Here is a 5,983-nt window from a genome sequence, read left to right as displayed (position 1 = left end):
AACATATTATTATAACATGTTTTTTATTTTGCATTTAAACCTAAATACAAAATTTACAGCACTTATAACATTTTAACCGACATTTCCGTTTAACACTACGACTTTTTGCAAAATTATACTAACCATAATACATTTTGCAATCAAACATTGCTACTTTTAATATTTCTTGGATAAACAACATTGATAATATTGCTTAACTTTCAAAAAAAATAATAACAATAAAACTTTCATTTTCTTTCGCATTTTATTCGTTAAAATTGACCAACGTTTCATTCTTACACTTGAAACGAAAAATTTTTTTAAATAAATTTTTTTTTGAAATTTAAAAAAAAATTCATTTCTATTATGCTAATAACAACATATATATGCCATACATATAAATAATAGATTTGCAAAAAATCTAAAATTTTATTATGGGTAACACATTATTATCACTCCCTTCAATACCGCATATCTAAACCACCTAACATGCACTATATATATATAGTTTAATTTTCAATATCTGCGTTTATGAAGCAGTCGGACTTTCTGACTATAAAATTTTACTACATTAAATTTTACCAAATATAACATTACCATATAAAATTCTATACTTAAGTAATAATAATGATGTTCTTCAGGTACGAAAAGTAAAGTGACTAAATTCTTTTGAAAAATTCTTAATGCCAAACGAAATTCTGCACAATGTTGTGGTGGTAGAAGGAAAATATTCATAAAATGTTCCTAAATACTTCATGTTTATCTGTACAACTATTTTCAACACAGATTTTTTTACATTTATTTCCATGAATAAATAACATTAGTAATAATCTTTAATCTAAGAACAAATTAATAATAAAAAAAAAATTGTTATTTTACTAAAATTGACTAAATTTTTTTTTTAGGTAAAAAAAATAATTAATGCAACAAAAACACTACGAATAATAATTATGCATGTATGGAACAAAAACACTACGAATAATAATTATGCATGTATGGAACAAAACCACTATGAATAATAATAATGTGTATATGCACCAAAAACAGTACGAATAACAATTATGCATGTATGGAACAAAAACACTACGAATAATAATTATGCATGTATGGAACAAAAACACTACGAATAATAATTATGCATGTATGGAACAAAAACACTACGAATAATAATTATGCATGTATGGAACAAAACCACTATGAATAATAATAATGTGTATATGCACCAAAAACAGTACGAATGACAATTATGCATGTATGGAACAAAAACACTACGAATAATAATTATGCATGTATGGAACAAAAACACTACGAATAATAATTATGCATGTATGGAACAAAAACACTACGAATAATAATTATGCATGTATGGAACAAAAACACTACGAATAATAATTATGCATGTATGGAACAAAAACACTACGAATAATAATAATGTGTATATGCACCAAAAACAGTACGAATAACAATTATGCATGTATGGAACAAAAACACTACGAATAATAATTATGCATGTATGGAACAAAAACACTACGAATAATAATTATGCATGTATGGAACAAAAACACTACGAATAATAATTATGCATGTATGGAACAAAAACACTACGAATAATAATTATGCATGTATGGAACAAAACCACTATGAATAATAATAATGTGTATATGCACCAAAAACAGTACGAATAACAATTATGCATGTATGGAACAAAAACACTACGAATAATAATTATGCATGTATGGAACAAAAACACTACGAATAATAATTATGCATGTATGGAACAAAAACACTACGAATAATAATTATGCATGTATGGAACAAAACCACTATGAATAATAATAATGTGTATATGCACCAAAAACAGTACGAATGACAATTATGCATGTATGGAACAAAAACACTACGAATAATAATTATGCATGTATGGAACAAAAACACTACGAATAATAATTATGCATGTATGGAACAAAAACACTATGAATAATAATTATGCATGTATGGAACAAAACCACTATGAATAATAATAATGTGTATATGCACCAAAAACACTACGAATAATAATTATGCATGTATAGAACAAAAACACTACGAATAATAATTATGCATATATGGAACAAAAACACTACGAATAATAATTATGCATGTATGGAACAAAAACACTACGAATAATAATTTTGCATGTATGGAACAAAACCACTATGAATAATAATAATCTGTATACGCAACAAATTAATAATAAAAAAAAAATTGTTATTTTACTAAAATTGACTAAATTTTTTTTTTAGGTAAAAAAAATAATTAATGCAACAAAAACACTACGAATAATAATTATGCATGCATGGAACAAAAACACTACGAATAATAATTATGCATGTATGGAACAAAAACACTACGAATAATAATTATGCATGTATGGAACAAAAACACTATGAATAATAATAATGTGTATATGCACCAAAAACAGTACGAATAACAATTATGCATGTATGGAACAAAAACACTACGAATAATAATTATGCATGTATGGAACAAAAACACTACGAATAATAATTATGCATGTATGGAACAAAAACACTACGAATAATAATTATGTATGTAAAGACCAAAACCACTACCAACAATAATTATGCATGTATGTAAGATTAATAACTATGCATGCATACAATGAATAGTTATGCATGTATCTAACAAAATATACTACGAATTATGATTCGGTATGTACCAAACAAAAATATACTTAGTAATAAATATTTATTTATGAAACGAAAACACTACGAATAATAATTTTGTTTTAAACACATCAAAATAACACAGGTTGTATCTCAGTAAATCGTAAGACAAGCCTACTTTATTACTTACAATACCTGGATATAATTAAGTCGTTTACAAATAATGTATCGTTTCTAATAATATAAATTGCAATTACACTAAAGCCATTATAAATCATTCAAAAAAATTTAAAAAAAACACTTATAATATTAAAAAAACATATATATACGTAAATAATTTACTTATTTAACAACCTTTATAAAGAACTAGAAACGGTGGATAACACTACTTTTTCAGCATAGATTCTGACTTAGAGGCGTTCAGTCATAATCTTTCAGATGATAGTTTCGCAACACTAACTTTTCAGCTAATTGCATTTACCAATTATCTGAACCAACTGTTCCTCTCGTACTAAGTTGAATTACTGTCGCAGTATTATATTATCAGTAGGGTAAAACTAACCTGTCTCACGACGGTCTAAACCCAGCTCACGTTCCCTATTGGCGGGTGAACAATCCGACACTTTGAGACTTCTGCGTCCCAATGATAGGAAGAGCCGACATCGAAGGATCAAAAAGCAACGTCGCTATGAACGCTTGGCTGCCACAAGCCAGTTATCCCTGTGGTAACTTTTCTGACACCTCTAGCTGAAAATTTTTCAGACCTAAAGGATCGATAGGCCATGCTTTCACAGTTTGCATTTGTACTGAAAATTAAAATCAAGCAAGCTTTTCCCCTTTTAGTCAACATAAGATTTCTGTTCTTATTGAGCTTGCCTTAGGACACCTGCGTTATTTTTTAACAGATGTGCCGCCCCAGCCAAACTCCCCACCTGACTATGTCTTTCGCATAAATTAGCAATTAAAACATATAATATATATAATTTCATCTGTTGCATTAACTCTAAAACACGCACAATAAATTAATACTGTGCGAGCTTCAACTTTACGAAATAAGTAAAATCACATTAAAAGTAGTGGTATTTCAAGCCCACTAACTAATACAAATACTAATTAGCTCCCACTTATTCTACACCTTCTAAGTCATTTCACAAAGTCGGACTAGAGTCAAGCTCAACAGGGTCTTCTTTCCCCGCTGATTATTCCAAGCCCGTTCCCTTGGCTGTGGTTTCGCTAGATAGTAGATAGGGACAGTAGGAATCTCGTTAATCCATTCATGCGCGTCACTAATTAGATGACGAGGCATTTGGCTACCTTAAGAGAGTCATAGTTACTCCCGCCGTTTACCCGCGCTTCATTGAATTTCATCACATTGACATTCAGAGCACTGGGCAGAAATCACATTGCGTCAACACCAATTACAGACATCACAATGCTTTGTTTTAATTAAACAGTCGGATTCCCCTTGTACGTTTCAGTTCTGAGACAGTTGTTCACTATGCAAGGTCAAACAGACATAAATGTAAGAAGTAACAACCAAAATCCGACCTAAGTTTCAAATATTACTAATGCATGATGATTCCACTTAAAATTACGCTAAAACGCAATACAACAACTACATTTAACATTAAATTAAGCAGCTTCAACCACTTGTAAAAATTTCTCAAAATAAGCCCTATGCACCCAACTCTCAGAGCCAATCCTTTTTCCAAAGTTACGAATCTATTTTGCCGACTTCCCTTACCTACTTTATTCTATTCACCAGAGGCTTTTTACCTTGGAGACCTGATGCGGTTATTGGTACGGCAAAAACGTAAATTATATGTTTCTTTCTTGTTTTAAGTACAGTCAAAGACGCATTGAACACTTCGTAAACCAAGGTGCTTTACCAGTTAATTTAACTCTATCTCCATATTAATATGATTCCAGAGTAACAAACTGTTAAAAAGCAAAGACAACGCTTTCCAAAAACAATGCCTGTGTAAAGAAGTTTATTTTGTGTTACCACTAAAACACACAATAATGCATTTTTTACATTTTTGTTTAAAAATATTAATTTAAAACCCTTTTGCAAATAAAAATGAAACAAAAGGTTTCCATAATATAACACAATTATGTTTTTGCTTAGGACCGATTAACCCATGTCCAATTACTGTTCACATGGAACCCTTCTCCACTTCGGTTTTCAAAGATTTCATTTGAATATTTGCTACTACCACCAAGATCTGCACTATACACCATTTAACATTCACTTACGTTCAATGATTCATAATAATGTATACGTCTTCCTACTTATTTGTTTATTTAATTTTTATTTAAACAAATAGTATAGTATCGGTAATTTGCTTAAGCGCTATCCATTTTTAGGGCTACTTCATTCGGCAGGTGAGTTGTTACACACTCCTTAGCGAATTTCAACTTCCATGACCACCGTCCTGCTGTTTAAATGAACTAACACCTTTTATGGTATCAAATAAGCAAACACTTTAGCACCTTAACTATACGTTAGGAGCATCCCTCATCGCCAGTTCTGCTTACCAAAAATGGCCCACTAAAGAAAATTATTAATTCTAGCGCTTTAGTTAAAAAAACTGCTAGAGCTTACTCATTTAAAGTTTGAGAATAGGTCGAAAACATTGCGTTTCCGATGCCTCTAATCATTTGCTTTACCTAATAAAACTAATTACACAAATCTTAGCTATCCTAAGAGAAACTTCGGAAAAAACCAGCTACTAGATAGTTCGATTAGTCTTTCGCCCCTATACCCAAATTTGACAAACGATTTGCACGTCAGTATTGCTACGAACTTCCATCAGGTTTTCACCTGACTTAATTCTATTCAGGCATAGTTCACCATCTTTCGGGTCCTAACAAACACGCTATTACTCTAACTTAAATCTAAAAAAATTTCAATCGGTTATAGATGCAAAAACAACAATTTTTCCTTGTTTTATTTCTATTCTTGTTACTTTCGTTTTGCGTAAATTAAAACAGTTTGCCACTTTACCACTTGCACATATGTTAGACTCCTTGGTCCGTGTTTCAAGACGGGACATTTAAAACTTTATAAACCTCTATATCTCAACCTTTGAGTTCTTATTTACTTAATTTAAATAAGATTTGCCCAAAACATTATACAATGCAAAAAAATTTACTACTACGCTTTTAATTTAACAACAACAATTTTAATTGAATTACTTTAAATAAAAAATAAAAATATATTCTTACACCTCTATAACAAAACTTTGATGTTGTTAAAATTATACGGAATAATTTAACAAGCTTATTTTGTAAAATATTATCTAACAATAAAAGCAATTTTTTCAATAATACAACTT

The 5,983-nt window shown here is 29.8% G+C and overlaps 1 pseudogene; it reads right to left on the bottom strand.

Moving 5' to 3' along the window:
- Positions 1–2,771: 2,771 nt before the first annotated feature.
- LOC122102736 overlaps positions 2,772–5,983 on the bottom strand; it is a 3,695-nt pseudogene continuing 483 nt past the window's right edge.

The sequence above is a fragment of the Dipodomys spectabilis genome, unplaced genomic scaffold (assembly GCF_019054845.1).
Source record: "Dipodomys spectabilis isolate Male_0828 unplaced genomic scaffold, ASM1905484v1 ptg000849l, whole genome shotgun sequence".
Lineage (NCBI taxonomy): Eukaryota > Metazoa > Chordata > Mammalia > Rodentia > Heteromyidae > Dipodomys > Dipodomys spectabilis.
Note: the sequence above shows the minus strand (reverse complement) of the source record. Positions and strands in the feature narration are given on the sequence as shown.